The sequence below is a fragment of the Prionailurus viverrinus genome, chromosome X, assembly GCF_022837055.1.
Source record: "Prionailurus viverrinus isolate Anna chromosome X, UM_Priviv_1.0, whole genome shotgun sequence".
Taxonomy (NCBI): Eukaryota; Metazoa; Chordata; class Mammalia; order Carnivora; family Felidae; genus Prionailurus; species Prionailurus viverrinus.
Genome location: NC_062579.1, coordinates 114,624,025 through 114,632,583, shown reverse-complemented (window position 1 = coordinate 114,632,583; position 8,559 = coordinate 114,624,025). Strand labels below are relative to the sequence as shown.

The 8,559-nt window shown below is 39.2% G+C and overlaps 1 non-coding gene across 1 annotated transcript; it reads right to left on the bottom strand.

The window, feature by feature from the left end:
- Positions 1-558: 558 nt before the first annotated feature.
- On the bottom strand, positions 559-686 carry LOC125158021 (small nucleolar RNA SNORA70). The gene has a single exon (XR_007149146.1). It is a non-coding gene; the product is annotated as a small nucleolar RNA SNORA70 (small nucleolar RNA).
- Between the last annotated feature and the right edge of the window lie 7,873 nt (positions 687-8,559).

Genomic DNA, 8,559 nt, shown 5'->3' with positions numbered 1-8,559 from the left:
CTAAAAACAATCAAATACCTAAGAATAAATTTAACAAAAGATATGTAAGATCTTTACACTGAAAACTAGAAAATATTGTTGACAGAAAATTAAAGGAAACCTATGTAAATGTATAAATATACTATATTCATAGGTTAGAGTCTCAATATTGTTAATACTTTTTTTTGACAGGAAGAAGGATTTATTGGTGGCATGAACAGGGAGGGGGGCAGTGCCGAGGTTCTCATGAGTGTAGAGCCCACCATTTGTCCAAGGGGCCACAATTAAGGATGTATATGACCCCAAAGCCATCTTGGATGAGACACTTTTCAGCCACCATGTCTTCAAATTCATCTATATTAAACTTAGTAAAGCCCCACTTCTTGGAAAGTGGATCTTCTGGCAGCCAGGGAACTTGAACTTGGCCCTGTGTAGGGCTTCAATCACATGCTTCTTGTTCTGTAGCTTGGTACAGATGGACATGATGATTTGGCTAATGTGGACCCTGGCACACCTCATACCTGTCTGGAGCCTAAATTGGTGATAGCGTGAGGTCAGACATCAATGTCTACTGGAAAGGGCTGTCTCCAAGGTCTCTTAGGGCAACCCATACAATCAATAGGCTGCATACACTACCAAGGAGGCTACTGTTTGCAGCCATTGCACACTGGGCCCCCATGATAAACACTGTTAATATGTCAATTCATCCTTGATTTATAGAGTCAATGAAATCCCAATAAAAACTGCAGCCGATTTGGGGCACCTGGGTGGCTCAGTCGGTTAGGCGACCTACTCTTGGTTTTGGCTCAGGGCATGATCTCATAGTCTGTGGGCTCGAGCCCCATGTTGGACTCTGTGCTGACAGTGCAGAGCCTGCTTGGGATTTTTTCTCTCCCTCTCTCTCTCTGCCTCTCCCCCTCCCCTGCTCACACTCGTGCTCTCTCTCTCTCAAAATAAATAAACTAAAACATTTTTTAAATAACTGCAGCAGGTTTGTTATGAAAACTGACAAGCTGATATTTAAATTTATATGGAAATGCAAAAGTCCAAAGCAACCTTAAAAAACAAAGCTGGGGGCGCCTGGGTGGTGCAGTCGGTTAAGCGTCCGACTTCAGCCAGGTCACGATCTCGCGGCCCGTGAGTTCGAGCCCCGCGTCAGGCTCTGGGCTGATGGCTCAGAGCCTGGAGCCTGTTTCCAATTCTGTGTCTCCCTCTCTCTCTGCCCCTCCCCCGTTCATGCTCTGTCTCTCTCTGTCCCAAAAATAAATAAATGTTGAAAAAAAAATTAAGGGGCACCTGGGTGGCGCAGTCGGTTAAGCGTCCGACTTCAGCCAGGTCACGATCTCGCTGTCCGTGAGTTCGAGCCCCGGGTCGGGCTCTGGGCTGATGGCTCAGAGCCTGGAGCCTGTTTCTGATTCTGTGTCTCCCCCTCTCTCTGCCCCTCCCCCGTTCATGCTCTGTCTCTCTCTGTCCCCCAAAAAATAAATAAACGTTGAAAAAAAATTTTTTTAAAGAAAAAAAAATTAAAAAAAAAAAAAAACAAAGCTGGAGGAACTTACACAATCAGATATCAAGACCCACTATTCAGCTATAATGAGATAGTATGGTATTGGGGACAGCAAATAGATATGAAACAAAATTAAATATATAGATAAATATATGAAACAAAATTAAAAGTATGGGAGGGTCACCTGGGTGGCTCAGTTGGTTGAGTATCTGACTTCAGCTCAGGTCATGATCTTACTGTTTGTGAGTTTAAGCCCCACATCGTGCTCTCCACTCTCAGCATGGAGACTGCTTTGGCTCCTCTGTCTCCCTCTCTGTCTGCCCCTCCCCCACTTGCTCTCTCTCTCTCTCAAAAATAAACATTAAAAACTAAATTATAAAAAAATAAAAAGTATGGGAACAAACCATAATTATATAATCACCTGATTTTTATATCCTTAAGATATATCCAACTGAGATTGGTCAGAATCAAAATCTACTTGAATTCTGTCTTCTGTGATTAAGTTATCAACCTGATAAAATTAGGAACATTTGTTTTTATATGCATTCAACTTAAGATTTGCTTTTCTTAAATATCTTTTGACTCTACCTTTGGATATGTTAGATATTTACATGGTTCAAAAGTCAAAATTATATTAAAAGAGTACAAATTAAACAATACACTCCTTCATAACCATAAGAAGAAATCACAAGGGCGCCTGGGTGGCTCAGTTGGTTAAGCGTCCGACTTCAGCTGGGGTCATGATCTCATGGTTCATGGGTTTGAACCCTGCATTGGGCTCTGTGCTGTCAGCTCAGAGCCTGAAGCCTGCTTCGGATTCTGTTTCTCCCTTTCTCTCTGCCCCTCCCCTACTCATTCTCTCTCTCTCTCTCTGACTCTCTCTCTCTCTCAAAAATAAACTTAAAAAAATTAATTTAAAAAGAAGAAATTACAAAGAAAATTGCAAAATACTTTGAGATGAATGAAAATAAACACAACATAGCAAACTTATAAAGTACACCTAAAACAGTGTTTAGATGAAAATTTATAGCTGTGAAGACCTATATTAAAAGAAGATCTCAAACCAATAACCTCATCTTCCAACTTAAGAAACAAGAAGAGAAAGAGCAAACTAAACCTAAAGCAAGCAGAAGGAAGGAAACAATACAGATTAGAGCAGAAATGAATAAAATAGCAAGTTGAAAATAGTGATCAATGACACTAAAGGTTGGTTCTCTCAATAGGTCAACCGAACTGACAAATTTTTAACTATACTGACCAACCAAAAAGAGAGAAGACTGAACTTATTAAAATCATAAATGAAAGAAGGAACATTATTATCAACCTTATAGAAATAAAAAAAGGATACATAAATAAAAAGAATACTATAAACAATTAGATGCCAAAAACTTAGATAACTTAGATGAAAGGGATAAATTCCTAGAAAGGTACAAATTACTGAAACTCAAGAAGAAATACAAAAATCCAAATACACCTTTAAAAAACAGAGGTTCTACCCTATGACCCAGCAATAGCACTGCTAGGAATTTATCCAAGGGATACAGGAGGACTGATGCATAGGGGCACTTGTACCCCAATGTGTATAGCAGCACTCTCAACAATAGCCAAATTATGGAAAGAGCCTAAATGTCCATCAACTGATGAATGGATAAAGAAATTGTGGTTTATAGACACAATGGAATACTACGTGGCAATGAGAAAAAATGAAATATGGCCTTTTGTAGCAACGTGGATGGAACTGGAGAGTGTGATGCTAAGTGAAATAAGCCATACAGAGAAAGACAGATACCATATGGTTTCACTCTTATGTGGATCCTGAGAAACTTAACAGAAACCCATGGGGGAGGGGAAGGAAAAAAAAGAGAGGTTAGAGTGGGAGAGAGCCAAAGCATAAGAGACTGTTAAAAACTGAGAACAAACTGAGGGTTGATGGGGGGTGGGAGGGAGGGGAGGGTGGGTGATGGGTATTGAGGAGGGCACCTTTTGGGATGAGCACTGGGTGATGTATGGAAAACAATTTGACAATAAATTTCATATATTAAAAAAAAAAAAGAGGTTCAATTAGTAATTTCAACACTATCCCCAAACAAAAGCCCAGGTCTAGATAGCTTCATTGAGTTTCATAATCTCTTCCAGACAACAGGAGAAGAGGGAAGTCTTCTCAACTCATTCTATGACGCCTTTATTACTCTGATATCAAAAGCAGACATAGCCCTTTCATGAGGATGGTACCGAAAGTGAAGAAGGAGGCCCCTGCCCCTCCCAAAGGTGAAGCCAATACTCTGGTTTCTCTTCAGATCGTATAAATCTTTCGCCTTTTACCAAAGCTGAAGCCAAGGCAAAGGTTTAGAAGGCCAAGAAAGTGGTGCTGAAAGGTGTCCACAGTCACAAAAAATATATATCCACATGTCACTTACCTTCCGATGACCCAAGACACTGTGTCTCTGAAGGCAGCCCAGATATCCTTGAAAGAACACCCCCAGGAGAGACCAGCTTGACCACTATGCCATCATCAAGTTCCTCCTGACTACTGAGTCAGCCATGAAGAAAATGGAAGGCAACAACAACACACGTTCATGGTGGATGTCAAGACCAACAAGTACCAGGCTGTGAAGCTGTGAAGCTCTATGGCATTGATGTGGCCAAGGTCAACACCTTGATCAGGATCATTGGAGAAAAGAAGGCATATGTTTGACTGGCTCTTGACTATGATGCTTTGGCTGTTGCCAACAAAACTGGATCATCTAAACTGAGTCCAGTTGGCTAAATCTGAATTTTTTCATGATAAAAAAAGACACAGACATCACAATAAAAAAGATGACAGACCAATATCCATTATGAATATAGGCACAAAAATCCTCATCAAAGTACCAAATCCAGCAGTATATAAAAAGGATTATACACCTCACTAAATGGGATTTACCTCAAGAATGCAAGGTTGGTTCAACATACGAAGATCAATCAATGTAATATGCCATATCAATAAAACAAAGTGAAAAACCACATGATAATCTTGATAGACACAGAAAAAGCATTTGACAAAATCTAACACCCCATCGACAATAAACTAGGAATAAACTAGGAATAAAAGGAATCTTTCTCAACCTGATAAAGGACATCTACAAAAACTGCACACTGTACTCAAAGATGAAAGACTGGATGTTTCTCCTAAAGATCAGGAACAGGAAAAAGCTGCCCATTCTTTCCACCTCTATTCAATGTTATACTGGAGGTTCTAGAAGGGGCAATTAACCAATAAAAGAAATAAAAAGCATTCATATTAGAAAGGAAGAAGCAAAACCATACTTTCTATCTCTGTCTATACATAGAAGATATTATCTTTTATATATATAATAGTAAGTAATCTGCTAAAAATAACTATTAGAACTAATAAATGAGTTCAGCAAGGTTTTAGGAGACAAGATCAATATACAAATATCAACAGTATTTTTATTCACTAGCGATAAAAATAAGAAAATGAAATTAAGAGAACAATTTCATTTACAATAGCAACAAAAAAGTAAAATCCTTAGGAATAAAACTAACCAAGGAGATACAGGACTAGTTCACTGAAAGCTTTAAGGAAATAACTGTGAAAGATATTAAAGACCTAAATAAATGAGATTGTCTTGGGATTGGAAGACTTAATATTTTAATATGGCAGTACTCCCCAAAATGATCTTCAGAGTCCATGAAATCCTTACCCAAATCCAAGCTGCCATTTTTACAAAAATGAATAAGCAGACACTATAGCTCAAATGGAAATACAAGGGGTCTGGAAAAGTAAAAGCAATCTGAAAAGGAAAAAAACAGTTGGAAGACTCACACTTCCTAACCAAAACTCACTATAAAGCAAGAGTAATCAAAACAGTGTGGTACAGGGGCACTTTAGTGGCTCAGTCGGTTAAGCCTCTGACTCTTGATTTTCCCTCTGGTCATGATCTCACGGTTCCATGAGTTTGAGTGCTGTGGCAGGCTCTGCACTGACAGTGCAGGCCCTCCTTGGGATTCTCTCTCTTCCTCTCTCTTTTCCTCTCCCCCATTCATGCTCACATGCTACCTCTCTCTCTCTCTCTCTCTCTCTCTCTCTCTCTCTCTCTCTCAAAAATAAATTGATTAGTATTTTTAAAATTTTTTTTTTTAATTTTTTTTTCAACGTTTATTTATTTTTGGGACAGAGAGAGACAGAGAATGAACGGGGGAGGGGCAGAGAGAGAGGGAGACACAGATCGGAAACAGGCTCCAGGCTCTGAGCCATCAGCCCAGAGCCTGACGCGGGGCTCGAACTCACGGACCGCGAGATCGTGACCTGGCTGAAGTCGGACGCTTAACCGACTGCGCCACCCAGGCGCCCCTAAATTTTTTTAATTAAAAATTTTTTTAAGTTTATTATTTTTTTAAAATATAATTTATGGTCAAATTGGCTAACCTACAGTGTGTACAGTGTGCTCTTGGTTTTTGGGGTACATTCCTGTGGTTCATTGCTTACATACAACACCGAGGGCTCATCCTAACAAGTGCCCTCCTCAATGCCCATCACCCATTTTCCCCTATCTCCCACCCCCCCATCAACCCTCAGCTTGTTCTCTGTATTTAAGAGTCTCTTATGGTTTGCTTCCCTCCCTCTCTGTTTGGAACTATTTTTTCCCCTTCCCTTCCCCCATGGTCTTCTGTTAAATTTCTCAAGTTCCACATATGAGTGAAAACATGGTATCTGCCTTTCTCTGACTGACTTACTTCACTTAGCATAATACCCTCCAGTTCCATCCACTTTGATATTTTTTAAAAAGTGTGGTATAGACATAAGGATAGAAATAAAAGATTAATGGAATAGAATTGAGAGTCTAGAAATAAATACATTCATGGTCAATTGATTTTCAACAAGAGTGACAAGACAGTCAAATTGGGAAAGGATAGTCTTTTCAAAAAACGGTGCTGGGACAACTGCATACCCACATGCAAAACGATGAATTTGAATTGAACCCCCGCCTCATACCATATAGAACAATAATCTCAAAATGGATCATATACCTAAATGTAAGGGGTAAAAGTATAAAAGCCTTACAAGAAAACTTACGAGTAAATTTTTTGACACTGGGTTAGGTAATGCATTCTTAAATATGACACCAAAAGTACAAGCAACCAAATAAAAATCAACAAATTAGACATTGTCAAAATGAAAAACTTGTGCCTCAAAGAATACTATCAATACAGTGAAAAGACAACCTTATGGAACCTTTCCTTAAGAGGAGAAAATATTTGCAAACCATGTACCTGATTAGAGACTTTTATCCAGAATACATAAAGAAGTCTTATAAGTCAAGAGTGAAAAGACAACCCAATTAAAAACTTGGCAAAGGATCTGAATAGGCTTTTCTCCAAAGAGGATCTAGCATTGACCAAAAACACCTAAGAAGATGCTCAACTTCAACAACCACATGGGAAATGCAAATCAAAACCACGGTGCATTACCACTTCATACGCACTAGAACGGTTACAGTCAAAAAGACAGAAAATGACAAATGTTGGTGAGAATTTGGAGACACTGGAACCCTTATGCATTGCTAGTTTGGCAGTTCTTCAACAGTAGTACCATATGACTCAGCAATTCCAGGTATATACTAGATATATACTCAAGAGAGATGAAAAAGTTGTACATGAAAGTTTGTAAGTTCATTGTTCATAATAGCCCCAAATTGGAAGCAACTCAAATGGCCACGAAACTAATGAATGGATAAACAAAATGTGGTATATCCATACAGTGGAATATTATTGAACTATTAAAAGGCATGAAGTACTGACACATGCTACAACCCGGATGAACCTTGAATATACTCAGTGAAAGAAGCCAGACACAAAAGGCTGCATTTATAGGAAGTATCCAGGATAGGCAAATTCATAGACACGGAAAGTATATCAGTTGTTGCCAGGGGCTGGGGAAGGTTAAGTCAAGAGGGTAAGTGTTAATAGGTATGGGGTTTCTTCTGGGGTTGATGAAAATATTCCGGGTTAGATGGTGGTTATTATGAAAAACTTTGTGAATGTACTAAAAACCATTGAATTGTACACTTTAAAAGGGTGAACTTTATGTATTGAATTATATCTCAGTAAGGCTATTTAAGAATACCATGCTAAGAGATACTCAGAATTCTTACCCTCATCCATGTTTCCTTTACCCTATTTCTACCCACCCCTTCTATGTAATCATTTTTCTTAGTTTCCAGTTTATCCTTATGTGTCTTTTTGTAAAAATAAGTATATATTCTCATTCCCTTTTCTTTCTTACACAAAAGGTAGCATATTATATAAACTCTCTTGTACCTTGCATTTTTCACTTAATAATATAGCCAGGAAATCACTGTACATCAGCTTGTAGGGATCTCCCTTACTCTTTCTACAGATGCACGGTAGTGCATCGACTGGTACCTTGTGAATGGTCAGTGAGGTTGTTTCCAATATATTGCTACTACAAATAATGCTGCAATAAATAACCTCATACCTATGTTGTTTTGCATTTGTGGAGGGATATCTTCAGGCTAAATTCCTAGAAGTGAGACTTCTGTGTCAAGGGATAAAAATCTTGCTAAACCTTTCTCCACAGGAGTCATTTGATAATGATTCCATACTCCCACAAGCAATGTTTGAGAGCAGCTGTTTCTACAGAGTGCTGCTCACAGAATGTGATGCCAAGCTTGCCAAAACTCCTCCGTCCTCACTCTCAACTAATGATGTTGCTTCCTACGTAACTGAGAAAACCAGAGCAATAAGAACTTCCAGAGACTCCCACTGCCACAGCCTTTGTTGTCTCTCTGCCTCCTTGCCTTTTATTGTAGATGAGTCTTGCTTGCCCGTGTCTAACGCCACTTCTGCATCAGGTCCCTCCACCCTCATCTGCTGAAGCACATGACCCTGACAATTTTACAACCTCTCTCCTACGTCATCAATGTTTTACTCTGTACTGGATCATTCGCCTCAGCATACAAATATGCTCTTATTTCTCCCATGAGAGACAAAGACTTCTTTTAGGGCAAAGACACTTGAACAACATAGAGATGGGAAGGGGGAGGCAAAAA